Source organism: Calliphora vicina, chromosome 3, assembly GCF_958450345.1.
Source record: "Calliphora vicina chromosome 3, idCalVici1.1, whole genome shotgun sequence".
Lineage (NCBI taxonomy): Eukaryota > Metazoa > Arthropoda > Insecta > Diptera > Calliphoridae > Calliphora > Calliphora vicina.
The window spans coordinates 97,972,687-97,981,213 of NC_088782.1; positions in this window are offsets into that span (position 1 = coordinate 97,972,687).

Sequence of the window (8,527 nt, forward strand, 5' to 3'; positions counted from 1 at the left end):
GTAACATATCATGAAGTCAATAGTCACTTTAGTGTCTCTTAGTAACCTATGGTGAAGTCACTTCAAACTTTTTTTGTACTGCACTTTATTTTACCCTCCAGAAGCGTTGACTATTTTCGATCAGCTATCAGATAGTCCCTTTGTAATCAAAAGGGTCAATTGACACCCTGTTTAGGATATGCATGTTTTAAAATAACTAGTCAAGTAGCTGATCAAGTAACCAGTTACAAAGCTAGTAAGACAACTGACGCTATGTAACCAGTATGTGAAGCCAATGGGTTGCCTACTTTGGACCAGCTATTAGACAGTCCCATTGTAATCATTGACCACCAGGTGGTCCTAGTAAAATATAATTTTCCGACCCTATAAAGTATATATGTATATTCAGGATCCTTATAGATAGCGGATTCGATTAAGCCATGTCCGTCTGTCTGTTGAAATCAACTTTCTGAAGACCCCAAATATCTCCGGAATTCTTCTGGGTCGGTTGCTATTTAATCGGTCCACAAATGGCTGAGATATAAGGAAAAAACCAGGACAACCTCGACCTATTTTTTTTACCTATATCAGGATTACTAAGTTATTACGTTAAATTTTTAACCCGAATTTTTTTTTCACCAAAAGTTTTTTTTCGCTAAATATTAAAAAAAAATTTAATAAACAAAAAAAAAATTAAAATTTTAAAAAAACAATTCGAAATATGAAGAAACAACTTTGGAAAAAAAATAATTTTGTTTACCTAAAAATATTTAAAATTTTTATTTTGAAGTATAATTTGGTGAAGATACGGCACAGCCGAATATAGCTCTATTACTTTTTTTTTAATTTTTGATCGAAAGAATGAATAAATAGCTATCTAATCTATTTGGGACAAATTTTGCGAAGAACAATAGCAAAATTTGAATGAGAAGAAACGCCAGTTTGGCCATAATGTAAAATTTGACGATCTTGTTGAAAAATTGTGTCTGAAATTTCATTGCGATCGGAAGACATCGATTTCAAAAGTTGGTTCATTGGATATTAAATCACCCATGTCATGAAATCCCCCATATAAAAATTAAATGGTCCATGTATGTAATGACATCACGTGAGAACGGCTGGTGGCTGATTTTTTTATTATTCTCTTCGAAATTTTCAGAAGATGGTTGGTAAAGACAAAAACTTTCTGATAAAATTTGGAAATTTTAAGTTTTTAATATGTTGCTTCTTTTCACATCTCATTGTTTTTAATAAGAGACATTTTTTTGGATAAACTTGAAGAACTAACAAGAACATTTTTTAAGTATGACACAATTTTAGGAAAACTCAAATGACAAAATTTTACTTCCTCCTTTTCTCTTGTCATTTTTCTTTATAAGATACATTTTTTGGAGAAACTTGAAGAGCTAACGACACTACCTCCTTTTCACTACTCCATTTAAATCAATGTATATAGATGAAATACAAATCATTAGTAAATAGCTATAGAACGAAGCCGGGCGGTCAGGTAGTGTCTTGCACAATTATGGTCCCTAGATATCAAAGGGTTAACAATGTCCTAGAAATTGAAAACTACAAACAAGTAAATTAGCAACCCAAAGAAATAATCTGAAATTAAATTTTAGAAAATAGGCTACGAAATCTTTTTTAAGAAATAATTTTATGAAATTTTTGAAAGAAAATTAAATTTTTTCAAAATCGCTAATCCCTTAAAATTGGTATTTTTCTAATTTTTAATTACGTTTAAAAAAAAATTGAAAATGTAAAATTTGAGGTTTTGAAGTTTTAATCTGTTAGTATCAAATGGTAAATATGTATATGCAAAAGTAGTGTACCCACAATTTTTGTTGGTTGCTGTTCTGGTGTTACATGCATTCCTTACATTACCAATTTTCAATATAAAGTAGAGTAAGCCAGCTTTGGTATTCAGAGCAGATGGAGCTGAAAAAAGTCGTTTTTGCATAGAGCATAATATAACAAAGTAAAGGAGCAAAAGTGGTTTAAGTTACACATAACTAAATAGTTTGGGGTATACCACTTTCGAGCTGATAGCCTTAAATACAAAAACTATTTTTAATTGGACTTTTTTTCAACAATGATTTTTTTGTTTTAAATTTGTTTGAAAATGTATTTACTTTAATCCAAAATTTTAAACATGAAACGAAAATTTGCAACCTCAAAACATTATCCAATTTTGCCTAAATTGTTTGCCAATAAGGACCATCCTAATAATTGATCATATGTAGCAATACTGGACAACAAAAGTTATTCGCAGTGAGTTTTAGTCATAGTTCCTGTATTGATAGAATATCTTCTTCATTGAAATTAGTCCACAGATTTACGTCTCAGCTTTTACTTACTTCTCATTTTTTATTTACTTATCTGTAAAAATTTCTTTCAAGTATTTCAAAAAAATTTTCAGATATGCTATGAATTTACATATTTGAAACAAAGTTTCTGTTTTTGAAATTTGTTAAATAAAACAATTGCAACAAAGTTAATAATTTAATGGAAAAATAAAAAAAATAAAATTGCATTAATCAAGCAATTCAAATGCTACAATAAAAGAAATTCAAATAAAAAAGAAACTGAAAAAAATACGTATTTTAACAATAACAAAACTAGAATTTATTGAACTTTTAACATGATTATTTACATACAACAACAATTGCAGCAAATGCAACAACAACAACACAGCACATCACAACAAATAGCAACTTATTATTATTATTGTTGCTGTTGTTGTTGTTGTAGTCTATTAAATCTAAATTACTGTCGTCAACATAATGCATGGATGTCTCATATTCCTTCAACAATTTACTTTCAAAACAATTGAGACGCTGTTTTTATTTTTAATAGACAAATGTAAAAAAAATACTGTAGACAATAACCAGAGCTGCAGCAGCAGCAAAAATAACAACAACAACAAAACGTTGCAATTCAAAATCAAGTTTTAATTGTCCAGACGCTGATTTGGCGAGATCCGATTATAGTTTAAGTCTACAATGGAATGCGATTGAAGGGGGAATGGGGGTGTTGAATATTCGATATTTGGAACATTTAAATGTTGCTCATATTAATTATAATTAACACACTAATTAAAGTGTTTATATATTTACAGAAGTTGTCAATATATAGTCGTATAATATGTAGTACTTGCGAATCCCTGCCAACTCTCTTTTATTCATAAACTTTGCAAATCATCCATTCACAAATACCGCATTTAATGTCTGCTGCATGAACGCATTAATTTCAATTGCATTTATTCCCTTGAATTGATTCTGTATCTGTGTGTGTTTATGTGTGTGTGTGTGTTTGTGTATAGATCTGTAAATAGTGCATGTGTATAAACAGTGGATCATTGGGTCACAAGAGAATCTTGGTCTTATTTTTATATTTTTACTTGCAGTCAGTCTTCTTGTTCTTCTTCAAGTTAAACTTACTCTCTTATTTTAGTTTTTGTTATAAAACTTAATTTTTATTATTATTATTTGCATTATTTTACATTGTATCTGTAATCTGTTTTTATTTTAGTCATAGCAGCCTGTTTACAAACCCATTTACGTGGCTAGTTTAATAATTTATTTAATTGTATTTTATAATTGAGCTGATTTTTTTACAAATATTGGGTGTTTTTTTAAATATTGAAATTCAAAATAACATTTTCAAAATAGACGAAAAGTGGCGGGACTCTTAAAACTTTTGCGCAACAAACTGCTTGCATATTAGGGTTGAGTGAAACCCGATGGCCTGAATTTGGCGAAATTAAAACCTCTAAAGAACTTATTTTCTTATACCCAGTATTGCAAACATCTGAACCAAGTTCCAGCGCAGGCGGAATTCTCTTATCAAAAGAAGCATCCGATTCACTTATCGAATGGAATATGCACAGTAGAGTGCTCCAAGATTGTATAGACGAAAAAAATGTCTAGGTACAGGCCGTCCCCCCACTAGAATTGTTCTATGTATTGTAGAAACACGTTGTGTAAAATATTAGGATGATGGAATAACGTTAACTGGTGCCGCAACGACGCTGAAGTTTTGAGGTGCATTTACAAGGGAAAAAAATGAAATTTTTTCAGTTTTGTAAAAAATTGGCCATTTAAGTTAAATGAATAGAAATCGGCCCATAAGTATATAACATTTCGCTATCTTTCCATGAGAAATTCTAAATATTGAAAAATTTTACCTTTGACCTTTACCTAGGTGTTGACGTTTTCCGATTTTAGTAAAACTTTCAGACAACTATATTTAAAATTACCTAGACTATAATATTCTGAATAGGTTTTACTTAAAATTCATAACAGTAAGGAAATTCGGCTCATTCGCCAAAATATGGCCAAAAAATAGTTTTTCTCGAAAATCGCAAAATTTAAATCGCAGGTACAGAAAAACAATAACAGGTATTGTCATACTTTTTTCACATTTATGTTCTCAATAAATCCCAATGTGATGATCAAAAAATTCTGAAATTTGTTTAACAACATTTTTAAAAATTTGAAATTGGAATTTTGAAACCGCCGTTAAAAAATATTTTTTTTTTGGTTATTCCTGCGAATAGTTTAACGGTGGCCAACGAAAGCAAAAACTCATGTACAAGTAAATATGGATATATTTTAAGGAAAAATGAGCTTTTATTTTAGTATTTCTCAAAATATGTTCATTTTGTTCCAACATTTCTTGTTCTAGTGACTTGAGACACGTTAATTACCTGGCGATTTTTTAATAACTTTAACATTTATTAACCAATATTTGTCATTTATATCTTATTAGAACGACAATTATGTACACATTTCGATTCATTTAACTTAAATTGCAAAAGTAATTATTTAATGGCAATTTTTTTACAAAAACTGAAAAAATTTAATTTTTTCCCCTTGTAAATGCATCTCAAAACTTTATTGTCGTTGCGGCACCAGTTAACGTTATTCTATCATGATTCTGATGGGGAACTTAAACGCTCAAGTTGATTCCTCAAACAACAACCTCGAAAATGTGATGGTGTGGGTTTCATGAACTGGAATGCAGAAGTTTTTGCAGAGATGTGCACTAAATATATATTGTTTCCACACAGAACCATACATACAAACATACAACAAAGTCATGAAAGTGTCCCCAGATCACGTGACTGAAAACCATCAATAAAAAGTGGAGGGTATCTTTTCAGCACGTACGAAACTAAAGAGGTGCAAACAATAGCAGTGATCATCATCTCGACTATGCTTATCGGTGACAGTAGGGTATCCAGCTCTATTGACTCACTAGAACATCGTCGCAATGTGGGATGTGTTTCAGTGTTCTACCGATACTACAATGGTATGTGCTCTGCCTAAATTAGGGAACTTGTTCCCAAACCCGTAGTGTTTTACGTAACACACGCTCTTCGGCAAGGACACATCAATTCGTTGTCGACTGGACAGTGGATCGCACAATACATTGCAGCAAAATTCGTTCTTTAGACGTACTTCCTTCCTCTGAAGTCTTTCCTGTCACTTTCAATATAGGAAAATTCAAATCAAATGTCCACAAACAGTACTCCCTCTATCCTCCATCCCATAACCTATTTTCCTAGTTCCAACACAATGCTTTGCATGAGTGGGGGTCATCCCCTGAGTGTTGGTCCAAGAAAAAAAACAAAAAAAAAACTGGAGCAATATGTCCCCACTCTTAAAACTGTCCTCGAAAATGCTAATACAGAAATTATGAATGACTGGGATAACGTTAAACGTACTTTCCTGGACGCTGCTGCAAACATTTGGGACACTGTCAGCATAAAAGGAAACTCTGGATGTTCGAACTAACGTGGCAGCTGATTTTAGACAGAAAGTCAGCTAAGGGTTTACTAAATAGTGCAAAAACTCGTAGTCAGAAATCTGAATTTGCTAGAGCACACAGTGACATTGACAAGCAAGTCAAACGAAATGCACGCCCAGACAAAAGAGCGTACACAGTTGATCGGTCAAGGGAAGCTCAAGCTGCAGCTGCTACAAACCGCACCAGAGATCTGTACAGCATAACAAAAAAACTTATAACAAAATCTTTCGTTTCCTCGAGGCCACTAAAGAACAGTGCTGGCGAACTCAAAACCTAAAATACTGAACAGCTGGAGATATGATACCAAGACAGCCCAATGCAAATTTTTTTCCTGTTATTCATTAGAAACATAACAATATTTTAAAATTTTAAAAATTATTACGATATCTTAAACGGGCATTTTGTAAGTGCTTTATTATGATTTTTCATTCATTGAAATATGTTCATATTTGTACAATTTACAAGCTGTACAAAGTTTTCTTAGTTATGCAGATTTTGACACCCTGAATCTCACCTTGTATTCAAACAGGGGGGTCACAAATTTAATTTTCTGAAATTTCATGTCCTCAACTACGATTCGTTTATACATTACTTTGCAATGGGAACACTGTTTTAGGAAATTCATATATATTAGCACTTTTTTGACTACACTGTGCAACGTCTGATAAATGGTTTATGGATTATATTATCCACTGAACGCAACCTGCAACTTTCACCACCTGGACGAAAGATTTTAAGTTTCATCTTGATGTAGTAGTCGATGCGGTACAAATACCGACTGTGAACTATGGGGGCAGTCAAAGGGTACCATGTACATGGGGGCCATTGCAGTCACCATCAATACTATTTGTTTGGTCAGTGATAATTTACACTGCTTCAAAGTGATCACCTTCGTTGAATAACACTCAGTAGAAAAATAATCAAAATATTAGTTTGCCCCGAGGAATTCCAGGAAGGACCTTCGAGTATATGAGAATAACATACAGAGGTATGAGCAGGATCCATAGTATCAGAGTACGTAAATGACAGCTTTCAACGACACTCCTATAGACGTCATTAATACCGTTGTCAGTACTTGGGGGTTGGCCACCGCCTCTAGCAGATGCAGAGAAGAACTTGAATCAAAAATAAGAGTAGCTCCAACCCAACTGAGGTCGGAATGAACGCTTAATTCTTGTTGATCAGTGTCCCTAAAATACATCCTACATATTTTTACTCCGGACGACCAATGTATTTATGGACTAACACAATAGAAGTAGCACGATTCTTTGGTCTGGACCACGACGCAGATCCACTGATTGGAATATTGTCGGATTATTTCGGTAACTGCACTTATTCCGGTAATGATAGCTTAGCAATAACGGAAGTCAACCTTGATAATTTCTAAATGGATAGGAAATTTCGCGTATAACCAATAAACATGGATGGCTACAGTTTTGAAACGGTAAAAACGGTTGAATTATTACGAAAGGTATTTTGGTTTCTTTCGGTAACGGTATTTTCTGATATTTCTGAACTGATTCACAAAAATTAAAAATAAGTTGACAATGGTGGTCGTATTATATTACATTTCGACTTGCAAAGATTTTTATTTTCATAATTTTAAATTACACTGTACGACAGCCCATATATGCGGGGGTTCTGCTTACCGGAAAAAGTCATATCGGTCAAAAAAAAAGTTATATAGTCCGGGCGTTTTGCTGGGTCAGGTCTAGGAGTCGAGATATATCGATTTGAAGTATTGTATGGGGGAAATTGTAATTTGTTTTCTATTTTCATGGATTTTGACCATCTAAATGTACGAATATCGCAAGGTTTTTAAGCTCAACATAGTTAATAAAGAAAAATGGTATTTTTTTAGTTTTAGACTACTACAACTACAAAAAATACCCGCTTTTCTGACTCGCTTGTGGCTGGTCGCAAAAGTCGAACGATCCCGACAGTGAAGAAGAAGATACAATGGGTGTTACCTCCGAGATTATGTCACAAAATTTAAGTTAACTGACTAATTAAAAACAATTGATTTTTTTCCAGATGAATACAGATCCTCATCGGACAGAGACGCCGAACAAGAAGGCGCACAGAGGGATTTTGGTGTCAAAAAGTCAATTTTTCAAACACTCAATTTCAAAAATCAAATGATGCAGTTTTGTAGAGAAATGTTTAAGGATGAAATGTACATTTATAGTTTTAAGAAAAATTTTATTTTATTTTTAAAAAATTTAGGTAAAGTCCATGCAAGGGTGTTAAGCAAAAATTTACTTATATTTTCACGCAATTCAGTGGTTTATATATGTATAATTTTCCTAATAATACCATTTACCTTTAACATATTTGAAAAATATAACATTTGTCCATCAATTAAAAAAAATTATGGAGATACCATAAACCGTTAAGAAGATATGCCCAAATCTATAAGTCTCTAAAAATTATTTTTTTTTGATTTTCCATGGAGAAAAATAAATGTAGCCCCACTTTCCCCCACGCTGTTTTTTTTTTTTAATAAAATGAAAGATGGGAGTGTCTTGTTTCGATTAAAAGAAAAGAACTTAACATTTTTTGTCGAATAATAAACGAAATATCGAAAAAAAATTATCTATGTATGGGTTTCGTGGGCGGTGGGCGTGTCCGTTTTTGTTTCAATAAATGTATGTACCAAATTTCTAGACTTTTTCTTGGATTTTTTTGCGACAAAAATCAATTTGGATTGCATGGGCAGTGGGCGTTGGGCGTG